Below are 19,075 nucleotides of genomic sequence, written 5' to 3'. Positions count from 1 at the left end.
CCCACCACCCCCCCAGTCCCCAAGCTAAATTTGGCCCTGAACTGCTCCCATAAATCAGAGCCTGAGACCCACTCACTGCCTTTTCCCCCTGACCCTCAAGTGGGGGGTGGTTGGCATGGTATCACGTGCATTTGCTGCTGTGGGGGCGGAGTGCACAGCTTTAGGTCCTCTGTCAAACATGAACGTTGACAGTTTAGTTCAGTGTGAAAGGCCTCTCCTTAAGGCTGGGCCCAAGCAGGAGAGAAATGCCTGCGCTCAGAGCTTGCGCCCGGAGCCTGCACCAAGTACCTCCTACACCTTGGCTGTTACTTCCACTTGCTCCTCCTCCCTTCTGGGCAGCGCATCGTCCTCTCCAGGTGGCAGAAAGCTGTAATGTTCTGAATATCCCTCACCTGCAATGTTCTTCTATCCGCTGGAGGCAATGTTTTCCGGTGCCCAGATAGTGACCCTCCTCAACTGCCTGTAAGCCCTGGTGGATGAAGGGAGGCTTGTAAGGAGGTTGGTGGTGTTTACTTGGACCAGTGCTGGTATTCGGGATGGAGGGAGTAGAGGAAGTGAGGGTTGGAGGAGGTCACTCGTCATTGTAAAGGGGGAGCTGTCATGATGTTCCATGATAATCCTGCAGCTGTGGGAGGATGTGGGTGAGGGAAAAGGAGAGGCATCATTGAGTTCTGTGATCAACCAGGCCAGTCATGCTCTAGCTGTCCCGCAGCTACATCCGAAACATTAACCTGCCTATTTCTCTCCCCTGACGTTGGTAGCCCTGTGGTTTATTGGCAGCACTTTCCTAGTTTATTTATGTGCAGTCGTGGACTGCCTTCAGGTCTCATATCCTTTCCCAACCTTAACTCACTCACCAGCTTTGCTCACATCTCCATGTCACTTCCCCCACTCAGCCCTTAACTATCTGATCACCCCCGTAAGAACCAGTTCCCCCTGCTAGGATTGGGTGTTTTTTTAACAAAAATGTTTTTCAGCTCTCCTGTGCCATTGGGTCTTGGTTTTCACCTTGGGTTCTCAGTTTAATAAAAAAGATGGTGCTATGACCAAAGAAAGAAAGGCAGAAAGAGAATGAAAAATTTGCATTTCTACACCATCTTTCGTGACTTCAGGATGTTCCAAAGCAGTTTACAGCCAATGAAGTACTCTTGAAGTCACTGTGTAATGTCGGAAACATGGCAGCTGATTTGTACACAATCAGCAATGTGACAATGAATTAATTTTTTTTTGTGTGATGTTAGTTGATGGATAAAGATGGGCCCAGGACATCCCTAGAACACCCCTGCTCTTCTTTGTTCAAGTGCCATGGGATCTTTCACATTTGCCTGAGAGGGCAGACAGAGCCTTAGTTTCACGTCGGAACTGAAAAACAGCATCTATGACAGTATAACACTCCCTCAGTACAGCACTAGAGTGTCAGCCTTGCCTATGTGCTTAAGCCTCTGCAGTCGAATTTGAAGCCACAACCTTGTAACATAGAGCTGACTGTGCTGCCCACCAAGCCAAGACTGACAGCAGGAATGCTGGGGCCGAGTTGCAATTAGTTAATAAAACAAACCTCTCACAGCAATTATTTCTTGGCCTCCGTGATCTGTGCACAGCTGTTTACAGGGATCTCGTCCGGACATTTTCCTCTGTGCCACTCTCCTGCCAACTTCACTCTTGTTAAAGACTTGGGCATTTTGATTCACATTGGATGGTACCAGCCAACTTGGCACATATTTACTGCAGGCAAAATGACATGTCTTCATATGTTTCCCAGCTGTTTTTCTCATCCATGGGAAAATCTTGATAGACGCTGTTTGGCAAAGGAACTAAGGGTCAAATGATTAGACCTCGCCCACTCAGACCTTAATTTTTTTTCCCTCAGGGCAGAACTTTAAATAGCTCTTATTTATTTGCCTTTTATCACAATTATATAATTTATTTCAGGTACTTACTCAGTTTCTCCAGTTCTGGGCACCACACTTTAGGAAGGATGTTTAGGCCTTGATTTGGTGCAGAATAGATTTACAAAATGGGATGAGGGACTGTGGAGAGACTGGAGAAACTCGGATTGCTCTCTTGAGAGGTGGGAGGGATAAGGGAAGATTTAATAGGGAATAGTTGGAAAGGGAGTTTGATAGAGTAAATAAAGAGAAACTGTTTCCACTGGAAGGAGGGTCAGTGACCAGAAGACACAGATTTAAGATAATTGGCAAAAGTACCAGAGGGGGAGAAGAGGAGAATATTATTTAATGTGGTGAGTGTTTATGATCTGGATTGCATTGCCTGACGGGGTGGCAGAAGCAGTTTCAATAATAGCTTTCAAAAGGGAATTGGATAAATACTTGAAAAAGAACTTTGGGGTATTGGCAGGGGTGTGGACATAATTAGATCACTCCTTCAAAGACCTGGCACATACACAATAGGATGACTAGCCTCCTTCTGTGCTTTATGATTCTATAAGTAATGATGAATGTGTTTCCCTGCCTCTCTTTCCCCTTGTTGGGAACTATTAAAAAGTTGCTCAGCTGCTTGGAGGGAAATAAACAAAGGGCTGAACCTTGCAGCGGTCACGTTACTAGTTCCTACTCCCTACAGCTGAAAAATTTCTGTGGTGTAACTCGCTGGAAATACAGCCGATAACAGCATGACGAGGGCAAGAGGGCATCTGATACCATGGTGTAAAAGCTCTGATTGCAATTTATTGCATGCAGGAATGAGACTCTGCAGTTCAGATTTTTCTTTTTTGATTCACGCATGAGATATGGATGTTGCTGGCTAGGCCAGCGTTTATTACCTATTCCAATTTGCCCTTGAGAAACTGAGTAGCATTCTACACCATTTCAAAGTCAACCATGTGGCTTCGGGTCTGGATTCATATGGAGGCCAGACCAGGTAAGAGCAGCAGATTTCTTTCCCGAAAGGACATTAGTGAACCAGATGGGTTTTTACAACAATTATTCCACAGTCACCAGTAGACTACCTTTTTAATTCTAGATTTGTTTAATTGAGCTTAAATTTCACCACCTACTAGCAGGAGATTTGAACCCACAGCCCCAGAACACTAGTGTAAGGTACCAGTTTAGCTAATCCAGTGATATTACCACTATACCACCACCTCCCTCAGTCCGGCCTCTTGAGGGTGATTAGCATTCCATTAACAATTCCCACATCATTAAAAAGGTACTTGCACTGTTAATTACAAGACTTAACTTTCAGCAGCAAGTTTAATGAGCATGTTTTTTAAAATTTGTTTCTGGGATGTGGGCGTCGCTGGCTAGTCCAGCATAAATTGCTCATCCCTAATTGCCCCTGAGAGGGTGGTGGTGAGCTGCCTTCTTGAACCGCTGCAGTCTTTGGGGTGTAGGTACACCATCAGGAAGGGAGTTCCAGGATTTTGACCCAGCGACAGTGAAGGAACGGTGATATAGTTCCAAGTCAGGATGGCCTGTGAAGGAGAACTTGCATGGTGTTCCCATGCATCTGCTGCTCTTGTCCTTCTAGGTGGTAGAGGTCGCGGATTTGGAAGGTGCTATTTAAGGAACCTTGGCAAGTTGCTGCAGTGCAACTTGTAAATGATACACACTGCTGCCACTGTGCATCGGTGGTGGAGGGAGTGAATGTTGAAGGTGGTGGCCAATCAAGCGAGCTGCTTTGTCCTGGATAGTATTGAGCTTCTTGAGTGTTCTTGGAGCTGCACCCATCCAGGCAAGAGGAGAGTATTCCATCACATTCCTGACTTGCGCCTTGTAGATGGTGGATAGGCTTTGAGGAGTCAGGAGGTGAGTTACTCGCTCCCAGTCTCTGACCTGCTCTTGTAGCCACAGCATTTATGTGGCTGGTCCAGTTCAGATTCTGGTCAATAGTAACCCCAGGATATTGATAGTGGGGGATTCAGCAATAGTAATGCCATTGAACATCAAGGGGAGATGGTTAGATTCTCTCTTGTTTGAGATAGTCATTGCCTGGCACTTGTATGGCGCGAATGTTAATTGCCACTTATCAGCCCAAGCCTGGACATTGTCCCGGTCTTGCTGCATTTGGACATGGGCTGCTTCAGTTTCTGAGGAGTCGTGAATGGTGCTGCACATTGTGCAAACATCTCCACTTCTGACCTTATGATGTAGGGAGGGTCATTGATGAAACGGCTGAAGATGGTTGAGCGTAGGACTACCCTAAGGAACTCCTGCAGTGATGTCCTGGGACTGAGATGATTGACCTCCAACAACCACAACTACATTCCCTTGAGCTTGGTATGACTCCGACCAGTGGAGAGATTTCCTCCTGATTCCCAATCACTCCAGTTTTGCTAGGGCTCCTTGATGCCATATACGGTCAAATGCTGCCTTGATGTCAAGGGCAGTCACTCTCACCTCACCTCTGGAGTTCAGCTCTTTTGAACCAAGACTGTAATGAGGTCAGGAGCTGAGTGGCCCTGGCGGAACCCAAATTGATGTGCAAATTCAGCAAGTTCTTAAAATAATGGAGGCATAGGGCACAGGCTGTTTTTGGGAGGCCAGTGGGGGAGTGGCATAATTCAACCAACAAGTTCTGGAGATTTGCCACTCACCACATATCTCTTAATCCCCTGAACTTGCTGGCTGATTTGTATGTTAATTATGGTGTGCCTCATTACCATGCTTTTATTTTTCCAACCAAGATCCAGTGCATTTATAGACACTTCTCCATTGGAATTCAGGTACTGCTGACTCTGTGTGGATAACGATGGAACTGTTGTGGACGAGGCCTTCAGCCGAACTTCCCCTGATATGGCCCAGTGGTGAACTGAAGGCCATAGAGGAGCCTCAAGAGGTTGTGAGAATCATGTTAACTTCTCCCAGAACAAGAGCAAGTGATCAACATGGGCGGTGCTCATCCTCTGTCTGGAAGGGGAGAAATGACGATACAAAGTTAGGTGGAAATGTAAGCTGTGGGGAGGACACAAAGAAGCTGCAAAGCGATATAGACAGGTTAAGTGAGTGGGCAACCAGATGGCAGATGGAGTTTAATGTGGACAAGTGTGAGGTCATTCACTTTGATAGTAAGAACAAAAAAGCAGCATATTTAAAAAAAGTTATAGAACTTTCAAATGTTGGTGTTCAGAGGACTTGGGTTTACTCATACATGGAACACAGAAAGTTAGCATGCAGGTACAGCAAGCAAAATGCAAATGGCACAATGTCCTTTATTGCAAGGGGATTGGACTACAAGAATAAGGAAGTGGTTCTACAATTGTGTAGGGCTTTGGTGAGAACACACCTGGAATACTGTATACAATTTTGGTCTCCATATTTAAGGAAGGATATACTTGCCTTGGAGGTGGGCACAGTGAAGGTTCACTAGATTGGTTTCTGGGACGAGAGGGTGTCCAATGATGAGAGGCTGAGTAAATTGGGTCTATATTCTCTGGAGTTTAGAAGAGTAAGAGGTGATCTTATTGAAACATACAAGATTCTGAAGAGACTTGCCAGGGTAGACACTGAGAGGTTGTTTTCCCTGGCTGAGAAATCTAGAACATGGGGGCACAGTCTCAGGATAAGGGGCTGATTAGTTAGGACTGAGATGAGGAGAAATTTCTTTACTCAAAGGGTTGTGAATCTTTGAAATTCTCGACCCAGAGACTTGTGGATTCTCCCTCATTGAGTTATTTTCAAGGCTGAGATATATAGATTTTTGATCTCCCATGGAATCAAGGGATATGGGGAGCTGGCGGGAAAGTGGAGAGAGAGAAACAGAGTTAACTTTTCATATTGATGACCTGATGAAAGGTCATTGACCTGAAATGTTAACTCTGTCTCTCTCTCTCTCCACAGATGCTGCCTGACCTGCTGAGTATTCCCAGCATTTTCTGTTTCTATCAGGAGGCTCCCTTGTTGGTCACTTCTTTCCCAGAGTGCCAGCTTTGGCTCAATGGATAGCCTGCTGTCTCTAAGGCAGGCAGTTGATGGGTTCAAACCCTAAAATTAAAACCTTGAGCACAAGATCTAAGCTGACTGGCTAGGGGTGTGCTGCATTACTTTAGATGCTGAGTTGTGGAAACAATGTTAAATATCAGGTTGATGTGAAAAATCCTGTGACACTATTTTGGAAAAGAGCACGGGAGTCATTCCTGGTATCCTGGGCCGATACTTATCATTAATCAATACAAACAGATTATCTCCAATGCATCTGCTCTGATGATGCTACCTTCCACGATAACGCTTCTGATATGTCTTCCTTTTTCTTCAACCGAGGATTTCCCCCCACTGTTGTCGACAGGGCCCTCAACCGTGTCCGGTCCATTTCCCGCACCTCTACCCTCACCCCTTCCCCTCCCTCCCAGAACCACGACAGGGTTCCCCTTGTCCTCACTTTCCACCCCATCAGCCTCCATATCCAAAGCATCATCCTACGCTATTTCTGCCACCTCCAGCATGATGCCACTACCAAACGCATCTTTCCCTCCCTTCCCCTGTCAGCATTCCGAAGGGATCGTTCCCTCCGCGACACCCTGGTCCACTCCTCCATTACCCCCACCACCTTGTCCCCATCCCATGGCACCTTCCCCTGCAATCGCAGGAGGTGTAATACCTGTCCATTTACCTCCTCTCTCCTCACTATCCCAGGCCTCAAACACTCCTTTCAGGTGAAGCAGCGATTTACTTGTACTCCTTTCAATGTAGTATACTGTATTCGCTGCTCACAATGTGGGCTCCTCTACATTGGGGGGAGGCCAAACACAGACTGGGTGATCACTTTGCAGAACACCTCCGCTCAGTCCGCAAGCAGGACCCTGAGCTTCCGGTTGCTTGCCATTTCAACACTCTCCCCTGCTCTCATGCTCACATCTCTGTCCTGGGTTTGCTGCAGTGTTCCACTGAACATCAACGGAAGCTCGAGGAACAGCATCTCATCTACCGATTAGGCACACTACAGCCTGCCGGACTGAACATTGAGTTCAATCATTTCAGAGCATGACGGGCCCCCCATTTTTCTTTTATTTTTAGTTATTTTTTTCATTTTTCTTTTTATATATATATTTTTTTGTGTTTATTTTATTTTATTTTAGTTTGTTCAGTTTGCTTACTCACTTTTTTCATGTTTGTACTTACTGCTGTTCAATTTTCAGTCCGTTAACACCCTATCTGTACTAATGCTTTGTCTTTCAACACACCATTAACATATTGTTTGCCTTTGCTCCACGACCTTCTGGTCAGCTATTCTGTGACCTTGTCCTATCTCCACCTTCTCCTTTGTTATCTCTTGGCCCACCCCTGCTTTACTTGCTTATAACCTTTGACATTTCTAATATTTGCCAGTTCTGAAGAAGGGTCACCGACCTGAAATGTTAACTCTGCTTCTCTCTCCACAGATGCTGCCAGACCTGCTGAGTATTTCCAGCATTTCTTGTTTTTAAACAGATTATCTCTTCATTATTACTTTGCTGCATGTAAGAGTTGGTTGTGTGCAATTTGGCTGCTGGTTTCCTACATTATAACAGTGCCTATGCTTCAAAAAAGTACTTCATTGGTTGTAAAGGGCTTTGAAAGTGAAAGGCGCTTCAGAAATGCAAGGCATTTCATTTTATACAGTCCCATGAACAAATTATTGGTCCTTGTTGTGCCAGCTGACCTTAGTTTGAGTGACAGTGTGGTGGGAGGGTAAGGGCTGGGGAGGTGGTGTGCTTGTAAGGATTACTGTGGTCTATCCAAGGTTCGATACAAGTTTAACATAACTTCTCTGCCTTTCAATTCTAGCCCTCTAGAAATGACCCCCAGCATTTAGTTTGCTTTTATTATGGCCTTGTTAACATGTATTACTACTTTTGGTGATCTGTGCATCTGTACCACCAGATTCCTCTGTTCCTCTGCTTTGCTTCGACACTTATATTCCAAGGATTCTTCCAACCAAAATGCATTATTCACACTTACCTATATTGAAGTTCATTTGCCATCTGCACGCCCGCTCTATAGGTTTATCAATGTCTTCCTGTTATCTCACCCTGTGGTTTTCAGATAATGCTTCTGAACAATTAGCATTCGAAGGCTATTCTGTTTTGCAGGAATTGCAAGGCAGCCAATCTTATCTTCGTTTGACATACACATACAGACATGCACTTCCCAGCAAGAATCACTGATCCACAGTGCGAACCTTGGTTAACTTTTTGCTCCCTACCCCAGTGACACTGAGGCCAACTGTACCCCATCCTGCCACACAGCTAACATGGCAGAGACCAAGGGATCAAACTTAAAAAACAATTTTATTCTTATAACAAACAATCTGAGAGCCAGTTGCAGAGAGTCATTGGTCCCACCAGCCTTCAGATCAGTTAGAGCCACACTCTGAATGGAGAGGCCTTTGTGTCTATCATAATACTGCGGGTTGCTTGGAAACCGGGTCAGGCTGCGGCCTGCACTTTTTGTACTTGAGCAGCTGAGCTCACTCTAAATATATTTCTAGAAAAACAAATTGATATTTAAAAAAAAATAATAATAACATACCAGACTCCTGACCCAGGAGAAAATATGCCGGCATGCCATGAAGTCTTAACAGATCTTTGGGGCGACAGTAATAATAAATTCTGTCTCTTAAAAGAAAATGGCTCCCCAAATAACTTAGCGAGTTCAATCCTGAATGAGTGAGTGAATCAGAGCACAAAAGTCCAAGGGTTGATCTCTGTTCTGGCCGATCTAGCAGGCATCGGACTTAGGATGGGAAAGATTCATAGGATCATAGAAAAACACAGCACAGAAGGAGGCCATTTGGCCCATTGTGCCTGTGCCGGTTGTTTGGAAGAGCTGTCCAATTAGTCTCACTCCCCTGCTCTTTCCCCTTAGCCCTGAAAATGTTTCTCCTTTTAGTATTTATCCAACTCCCTTTTGAAAGTTATGATTAAATCTGCCTCCGTCACCCTTTCTAGCAGTGCATTCCAGAGTGTAACAAACCACTCAGTTAAAAAAAATTCTCCTGACAGAATTATTCCCATTGTGGCTTCTTCATCTGAGCCATTTTGTAGTGATGGAGGCCAGGTACAGGAGGGTCAGAAGGGAGGTCCAGTCCTGGGAGGCTCTCACCCTTTTACTGGGAGAATGGAGAGACAGGAGAAGCTGGGATAGCTCTCCTTGGAGCAGAGAAGGTTAACAGGAGATTCGATAAAAGTGTTCAAAATCATGAAGGGTTTAAATCGAGTAAATTCAGAGAAACTGTTTCAAATGGCTGAAGGGACGATAACTAGAGGGCCCAGATTTATTGCAACTGGCAAAAGAAGTGGAGGCGAAATGACTTTTACACAACTTTTTTACACAATGGATGGTTATTATTTGGAATACACTGGCTGACAGGGTGTTGAAAACAGTTTCAATAGTAGCCATCCAAAGAGAATTGGTAAATACTTGAAGGTGAAAAATTGCAGGGATATGGGGATAAAGCTGCAGAGTGGGATTAACTGGATTGCTATTTGAAAGATCTGGCACAGACTCAATTGGCCAAATGGGAACTTCAGGACACTTGCTTGTGGGAGTGGGGGGGCCTCCTCCATGGGCAATTTGTGGCCCACGGAGGACCACTATCGGAAACAACTTTACTACCCCCCGGAGCCCCCTGCCCCTGGACTTCACGAGCACCCCCCCCATGCCCCCTCACCAGGGCCTTCTGACTAGCCCTGGTGACCCCGCCTCACTTACCACTGTTCCAGGGTTTCACCGCTGGCACTGGATCCGAGCCCTCTGCAGTACTGGCAGTGACCACTGCTCCCGGTGGCACTGCGATACTGCTGAGCTGGCGGCCCTCTGATTGGCCGGCAGCTCATTGAGGCAGGATCCACGTCTTTAAAGGGACGGAGATCCCAGCTCATGAAATGCTGGAGGATCGCTCCGGGGGAGTTGTGGGAGGGGAGCTGTGAAAATGCAGAGGTGGCGCTCCCCCCCCCCCACCCCCCAACCGCCTTTTTGGTCCAGTGCCGGGAGCACCACTTCCTACACAAAATCCAGCCCTATGTGTTCTGGGCAACCAATTGTGTAGGAAGTGTCTCCACCTGCTCCAGCTTGAGCCCAGGATTTCCGAGTTCAAGGGGCAGCTGGAATCACTGCAGAGCATCAGAGTGCAGGAGAGTTTCCTGGATCATACATTCCAGGTGGTGGTCACCCCAGAGGCAGCAAGAGTTCAGAATAGTAGGTGGGTGGCTATCCAGAAGACTAGGAAGAGGCAGGAAGTGCAGGAGTCTTCATAGAGTCATACAGTCGTACAGCATAGAAATAGGCCCTTCGGCCCACCGCGTCAATGCCGACCATAAAGCCTATCTATACGACTCCCACCTGCCGACATTAATTCCATATCCCTCAATGCTCATTCAAGTACCTGTCCAGATGCCTCTTAAATGTCACTACTGTTCCTGCCTCCACCACCTCCTCTGGCAGCTCATTCCAGATACCCACTATTCTTTGTGTGAAAAATTTACCCCTTTGATCCCCTTTAAACCTCCTCCCTCGCAACTTAAATCTATGTCCTCTAGTTTTAGTCACCCCTATCATGGGAAACAGACTCTGGCTATCTACCCTATCTATGCCTCTCATAATTTTATATACCTCTATCATGTCCCCTCTCAGTCTCCTTCGCTCCAGGGAAAACAGACCCAGCCTATCCAATCTCTCTTTATAACTCAAGCCCTCCAAACCAGGCAACATCCTTGTAAATCTTTTCTGCACCCTCTCTAGCTTAATCACATCTTTCCTGTAGTGCGGTGACCAGAACTGCACACAGTACTCCAAATGCGGCCTAACCAACGTTATGTACAACTGTAGCATGACGTCCCAACTCTTGTACTCAATGCCTCGGCCGATGAACGCAAGCATGCCATATGCCTTCATCACCACCCTGTCTACCTGTGTTGCCACTTTCAGGGAGCTATGTACTTGCACCCCAAGGTCTCTCTGCTCAACAACACTCCCCAGGGCCCTGCCATTCACTGTATATGTCCTGCCCTGGTTTAACTTCCCAAAATGCATCACTTCGCACTTGTCTGTGTTAAATTACATTTGCCAAACTCTTGCCCACTTTCCCAGTTGACCTATATCCTGTTGTAACCTTCTTCACTGTCCACCATTCCACCAATTTTCACAGAATCACAGAATCAGAATCACAGAATAATACAGTGCAGAAGAGGCCCTTCGGCCCATCGAGTCTGCACTGATGCATTAAAGACACCTGACCTGTCTACCTAATCCCATTTGCCAGCACTTGGCGCATAGCCTTGAATGTTATGACATGCCAAGTGTTCATCCAGGTACTTTTTAAAGGATGTGAGACAACCCGCCTCTACCACCCTCCCAGGCAGTGCATTCCAGACCGTCACCACCCTCTGGGTAAAAAAGTTCTTCCTCAAATCCCCCTTAAACCTCCTGACCCTCACCTTAAACTTGTGTCCCCTCGTAACTGACCCTTCAACTAGGGGGAACAGCTGCTCCCTATCCACCCTGTCCATGCCCCTCATAATCTTGTACACCTCGATCATGTCACCCCTCAGTCTTCTCTGCTCCAGCGAAAACAACCCAAGGCTATCCAACTTCTCGTCATAGCTTAAATGTTCCATCCCAGGCAACATCCTGGTGAATCGCCTCTGCACCCCCTCCAATGCAATCACATCCTTCCTATAATGTGGCGACCAGAATTGCACACAGTACTCCAGCTGTGGCCTGACCAAAGTTCTATACAACTCCAACATGACCTCCCTGCTTTTGTAATCTATGCCTCGATTGATAAAGGCAAGTGTCCCGTATGCCTTTTTCACCACCCTATTAACCTGCCCTTCTGCCTTCAGAGATCTATGGACAAACACGCCAAGGTCCCTTTGTTGCTCGGAACTTCCCAGTGTCAGGCCATTCATTGAATACTTCCATGTCACATTACTCCTTCCAAAGTGTATCACCTCACACTTTTCAGGGTTAAATTCCATCTGCCACTTTTCTGCCCATTTGACCATCCCGTTTATATCTTCCTGTAACCCAAGACACTCAACCTCACTGTTAACCACTCGGCCAATCTTTGTGTCATCCGCGAACTTACTGATCCTACCCCCCACATAGTCATCTATGTCGTTTTTATAAATGACAAACAATAGGGAACCCAGCACAGATCCCTGTTGGACGCCACTGGACACTGGCTTCCAGTCACTAAAACAGCCATCTGTCATCACTCTCTGTCTCCTACAGCTAAGCCAATTTTGAATCCACCTTATCAAGTTACCCTGTATCCCATGTGCATTTGCATTCTTGATAAGGCTCCCATGTGGGACCTTGTCAAAGGCTTTGCTGAAATCCATGCAAACTACATCAACTGCACTACCCTCATCTACACACCTGGTCACATGCTCAAAAAATTCAATCAAATTTGTTGGAAAGGACCTCCCTCTGACAAAGCCATGCTGACTATTCCTAATCAAATTTTGCCTCTCCAAGTGGAGATAGATTCTCTCCTTCAGAATTTTCTCCAATAGTTTCCCTACCACTGACGTGAGACTCACTGGTCTGTAGTTTCCTGGCTTATCTCTACAACTGTTCTTAAATAGTGGGACAACATTAGCTGTTCTCCAGTCCTCTGGCACCTCCCCCGTGGCCAGAGAAGAATTAAAAATTTGGGTCAGAGCCCCTGCAATCTCCACCCTCACCTCCCACAGCAACCTGGGCCACAAATCGTCCGGACCTGGGGATTTGTCTACTTTTAAGCCTGCCAAAACCTCCAATGCCTTGTCACTCCCTATGACACTTTGCTCAAGAACCTTACAGTCTCTCTCTCAGTTCCATATCTACATCCTCATTCTCGTGGGTGAAGACAGATGTGAAGTATTCGTTCAACACCCTACCAATGTCCTTTGGCTCCACCCACATATTTCCCCCTTGGTCCCGAATGGGTCCTACTCTTTCCCGGTTATCCTTGTAGAATTTGGTACAAGTGGGTTACATCATGGGTGAATGCTTGTTCAAAAAGGAATTATAGAATATCTTGGGATTTTCCCTACTTTTACCAGCCAGAGCTTTCTCATATCCCCTCTTTGTTCTCCTAATTGCTTTCTTCAGCTCCATCCTGCACTTTCTTCACTCCACTAATGCTTCCGTTGATTTGCTCTCCTTGTATTTGCTAAAAGCCTCTCTTTTCCTTCTCATCGTACCCTGAATGTTTCTGGTCATCCATGGTTCTCTGGGCTTGTTGCTCCTACCTATTACCCTAGAGGGAACATGTTGGACCTGTACCCTCCCCATTTCCTTTTTGAATGCCCCCCCATGCACTTCTGTAGATTTCCCGACAAGTAACTCTTTCCAGTCTACCTTGGCCTCTCCCCCAATCCAAAACCATTTTTTGCAACTTGTCTATTTCTTTCTCCATAATAAGCATAAATTGTACCATCTTGTGGTCGCGATCACCAAAATGGTCCCCACCAACACATCAACCACCTGTCTGGCTTCATTCCCCAGAATTAGGTCCAGCACTGCACCCTCCCTTGTTGGCTCCTCTACATATTAAGCTAAAACGTTCTCCTGTATACATTTTAAGAACTCCCACTCCATCTAAGCCCTTAACACGATGACTATCCTAATTAATGTTGGGAAAGTTTGAATCACCGAATATAATTACCCTATTATTATTTTTACACACCTCTGTGAATTGCGCACATATTTGCTCCTCAATTTCCCGCTGACTATCTGGGGGTCTATAATAAACACCTAGCAATGTGGCTGTCCCTTTTTTATCCCTAAACTCTACCCAAAAAGCTTCATTTGATACCCCCTCCAAGATATCATTGCTCCTTACTGCAGTAACTGACTCCTTAACTAATATTGCAATGTCCCCTCCTCTTTTACCCCCTCCTCTATCTCACCTGATTCTGTATCCCGGGATATTGAGCTGCCAATCCTGTCTCTCCCTCAACCATGTCTCCATGATGGCTACTATATCACAATTCCACGTGTCAATCCTTGCCCTTAACTTATCCGTTTTACCTGTAATACTCCTAACATTAAAGTAGAGGCCATCCATCCTGGTCTTACTCCTTTGAAACTTATTTCTGCTGTATTCCCTCTGATTTGTTTGCTTTCCTGTGTTTAGCTGTGTCCCTATTCTGCTAGGAGTCTGCGTCCCCTCCCCCTGCCAAATTAGTTTAAACTCCAAAATTTTGGTGTCATCTGCAAACTTACTAATCATGCCCCTACATTCACATCCATTTCATTAATATATATGACAAACAACAGAGGGCCCAGCACCAATCCCTGTGGCACACCACTGGTCACCGGCCTCCAACCTGAAAAATAGCCCTCCACTACCACCCTCTGCCTCCTATCTCCAAGCCAATTTTGTATCCAATTGGCTAGCTCACCCTGGACCCCATGTGTTCAAACCTTCCGGACCAGACTACCATGTGGGACCTTGTCAAAGGCCTTGCTAAAGTCCATGTAGACAACGTCCACCGCCCTGCCCTCGTCAATCCTCTTGGTCACCTCCTCAAAAAACTCAATCAAATTCGTGAGACATGATTTCCCACGCACAAAGCCATGCTGACTATCCCTAATCAGACCATGCCTTTCCAAATGCGTATAAATCCTGTCTCTCAGAATCCCTTCCAATAACTTTCCCACCACTGATGTAAGGCTCACCAGCCTGTAGTTCCCTGGCTTATCCCTGCTGCCCTTCTTAATTAAAGGCACATTAGCTATGCTCCAGTCTTCCGGTACGTCACACGTGGCTAACGATGATACAAAAATTTCTGCTAGGGCCTCAGCAATCTCCTCCCTTGCTTCCCAGAGCATCCTAGGATACACCTGGTCAGGCCCTGGGGATTTATCCACCTTAATGTGCTTCAAAACCTCCAACACCTCCTCCTTTGTAATGTTGATATGCTCCAGGATATCACTGTTCCCTCCTTTGAACTCACTAGCTTCCATGACCTTCTCCACGGTAAATACAGAGGAGAATAATTCATTTCAGACCTCGCCCATTTCCCGTGGCTCCACACATAGATTACCACACTGATCCTTAAGTGGACCTACTCTCCCCCTAGCTACCCTTTTACTCTTAATATACTTATAGAATCTTTTAGGATTCTCCTTTATCTTATCTGCCAGGGAAATCTCATGTTCCCTTTTCACCCTCCTAATTTTCTTTTTAAGTGTACTCCTACATCCCCTATACTCCTCGAGGGAATCACTTGATCCCAGCTGCCTATACCTGACATATGCCTCCTTCTTTGTCCTGACCAGACCCTCAATATCCCTCGTCAACCAAGGTTCCCTAAACTTGCCAGCCTTGCCCTTCAATCTAACAGGAACATGCCGTCCCTGAACTCTTCCAATCTCACTTTTAAAAGCCTCCCACTTGCCAGACGTCCCTTTACCTGTAACCAGCCTCTCCCATTCAACTTTTGAGAGTTCCTGTCTGAATACATCAAAATTAGCCTTCCCCAATTTAGGACTTCAACTTGAGGACCAGTCCTATTCTTTTCCATAACTATCTTGAAGCTAATAGAGTTTTTATTTTATTTTTATTTAGAGATACAGCACTGAAACAGGCCCTTCGGCCCACCGAGTCTGTGCCGACTAACAACCACCCATTTATACTAACCCTACAGTAATCCCATATTCCCTACCACCTACCTACACTAGGGGCAATTTACAACAGCCAATTTACCTATCACCTGCAAGTCTTTGGCGATGGGAGGAAACCGGAGCACCTGGCGAAAACCCACGCGGTCACAGGAAGAACTTGCAAACTCCGCACAGGTAGTACCCAGAATCGAACCCGGGTCCCTGGAGCTGTGAGGCTGCGGTGCTAACCACTGCGCCACTGTGCCGCCCATTATGGTCACTGGTCCCAAAGTGCTCCCCCACTGACACATCAACCACCTGCCCAGCCTCTTTTCCTAAGAGGAGGTCAAGTGTAGCCCCTTCTCTAGTACAGCCATCCACATACTGCTTCAGAAAACTATCCTGGACACAATTAACAAATTCTTCCCCATCTGATCCCTTAGCACTAAGGCAGTCCCAGTCACTATTAGGGAAGTTAAAATCACCTACTATTACAATCCTATAATTCCTACACCTATCTGTGATTTCTCTACATATATGCTCCTCCAATTCTCTCTGACTATTGGGGGGCCTATAGTATAATCCCATCAAAGTGATCACCCCTTTCTTATTTCTAAGTTCTACCCATATGACCTCCCTGGATGTTCCCCCCGGGATATCCTCTCTAAGTACTGCCGTGATGTCCTCCCTAATCAATAGTGCAACTCCCCCACCTCTCGTACCTCCACCTCTGTCACACCTGGAACATTGAGCTGCCAGTCCTGCCCATCCCTCAACCACGTTTCCGTAATAGCTATAATATCACAATTCCATGTACCGATCCATGTTCTGAGTTCATCTGCCTTACCTGTAAGTCTTCTTGCATTAAAGTAAATGCAGTTTAGCCGACCAGACCTTCAGGGTGTGTGCCACTCTCAAACTGATATTCAGCATTGGAGACTGCTGGGAGTGATGACACCTTGAAGGAGTGCAGTACAGACCATGTCACCTATAGGCAAGGGACTGTAGAGGAGGGAGTAGCAAAGTGCAGAAATACAGTTGATATAGGAGATTCCATAGTCAGGGGGACAGACAGGCATTTCTGTAACCATAATACTGAGTCTTGCATGGTTTGTTGCCTCCCTGGGGCCAGGGTAAAGGACATCATGGAGTGGGTGCAGGATATTCTGCAGGGGGAAGGGAGTGAACCAGAAGTTATGGTACACGTTGGTACCAATGACATAGCAAGAGCAGGTATTGAGGTCCTACGGTAACATTTTCAGGAGCTAGGGAGGAAGTTAAAGAGTAGGACTTCGAAAGTAGTAATCGTTGGATTACTGCCAGTCCCATGTGCTAGCGAGAGTAGAACTAGCATGATAGAAAGGATCAATCCATAGCTTGAAGCCTGGTGCAGGAGGGAGGGCTTCATTTCTTCGGACATTGGGACCAGTTCTGGGTAGGAGGCACCTATTCTAAAGAGACGGGTTGCACCTCAACAGATCTGGGACCAATGTCCCCACAGGGAGATTCACTAGTGTGCTTGGGGAAGGTTTAAACTAAATTGGCAGGGGGATGGGCACCAGCATATAGAAGTAGAAAAGAGGAATAAGGTGCAAAAGGTGAGAGTGTTCGACAGTGCTAGAGAAGGGAGTAGTTCCATATTTGATAGGAGCAGACTGAGAAGGACTACAAGGAATGCAACAAGATTACAATGTATGTGTGAAAACACACAAAGTGTGGTGAATCAGGTTGGCGAGCTACAAGCACAAATAGTATGGGAATATGCTGTCGTAGCAATAATGGAAACATGGCTTAAAAAAGGCGAGGACTGGGCGCTGAATATACGAGAATATAAAATTCTCAGAAAAGGTAGAGAAGGCAAAAAGGGAGGTGAGGTGGCAGTACTGATTAGGGAAGACATTGTAATGTTGGAAAGACGGGATGTCCTTGAAGGGGCAAAGACAGAATCCATTTGGTTAGAGTTGAGAAGCAAAAGGGTATGATCACATTACTGAGGGTATTCTATCGGGGCAAAACTGCAGGGAAATCACAGAGATGTGCAAGAACTATAGAGTGGTGATATTGGGGAACTTTAATGACCCAAATATCGATTGGAATAATTCTAGAGTAAAGGGTAAGAAGGGGGAGGAATTTCTGAAGTGTGTTCAGGAGAACTTCCTTGATCTGTATGTTCTCAGCCTAACTAGAAAAGAGGCATTGCTGGATCTGGTGTTTGGAAATGAGGTGACCAAGGGGACCGAGTGTCTGTTGGGGAGCACTTGGGTAAGAGTGATCATCGTATCATAAGGTTTAGACTCATAATACAGAAAAGCAAGGAACGATATAAGGTAGAATGTCTAGATTGGAAGAGGGCTAACTTTGGCATGAAGAAAAGTGAGATAGCCAGGGTAGAATGGAACCCAAGATTGACAGGAAGAGCTGTATCAGAACAATGGGTTATCTTTTAGGAAGAGATACTTCAGGTATAAACTAGGTGCATTCCAACGAGGGCAAAAGGTAAGGGAACCAAAAACAGGGCTCCTTGGATGCCGAGGGAGAGAGAGATTATGATGAAACAAAAAAAACAGTGCGGAGCTAATCTAAACAGCACTTACCTTCCAGGAGAGCAGCGGAGAGGAGTCCAGGCGTGCCTGAGTTTGAAAACAAAGTGAGCAATGACATCACAGGAAAGGTGTAAGGTGATTGGTTGGTAACTAACTGCTGTTAGGGAGTATCAGTAAATAGTTGAGTTCGTACATTACTTTAGGGTGCGTGTGTAAATAGCTGGGTTATAGCGTCTCAGCAACTGGCAGACTAAAAACGAGCAAAAGATTAAGTATTAATAATAAGGAACAAGTGAGTAGCTGGTGAGTATTTTTTTGAGTAAGGTTTATTTTAGCTCGTGAACTGTATTGATTTTTAGTAGGATTTATCAGTACTAGTAAGGTTTTATTAATAATTCTAATGTGTTGTGGTATTGGTAAGGTTTTTTTGCAGTAACAAAGGGTCAACTAATAAATAAGGGCGGCACAGTGACGCAGTGGTTAGCACCGCAGCCTCACAGCTCCAGGGACCCGGGTTCAATTCTGGGTACTGTCTGTGTGGAGTTTGCAAGTTCTCCCTGTGACCGCGTGGGTTTCCTCCGGGTGCTCCGGTTTCCTCCCACCGCCAAAGACTTGCAGCTGATAGGTAAATTGGCTGTTATAAATTGCCCCTAGTGTAGGTCGGTGGTAGGGCATATGGGATTACTGTGGGGTTAGTATAGATGGGTGGTTGTTGGTCGGCATAGACTCGGTGGGCCGAAGGGCCTGTTTCAGTGCTGTATCTCTAAACAAAAATAAAATAAAATAAAATAAAATAAAATAAAAGGAATGGTGCTTCAACCTCAAGAGTGCATCTCCTGTGCTATGTGGGAGCTCCAGGATACTTCCCGTATCCTGGAGAACCATTTGTGCAGGAAGTGTTGTCAATTGCAGCAGCCTGAGCTCCGGGTTTTGGAACTTGAGCGGCAGCTGGTGACACTGCGGTGCATTCATGAAGATGAGAGCTACTTGGATAGCACA

This window comes from Heterodontus francisci, chromosome 3 (assembly GCF_036365525.1).
Source record: "Heterodontus francisci isolate sHetFra1 chromosome 3, sHetFra1.hap1, whole genome shotgun sequence".
NCBI classification, from domain to species: Eukaryota; Metazoa; Chordata; class Chondrichthyes; order Heterodontiformes; family Heterodontidae; genus Heterodontus; species Heterodontus francisci.
Note: the sequence above shows the minus strand (reverse complement) of the source record.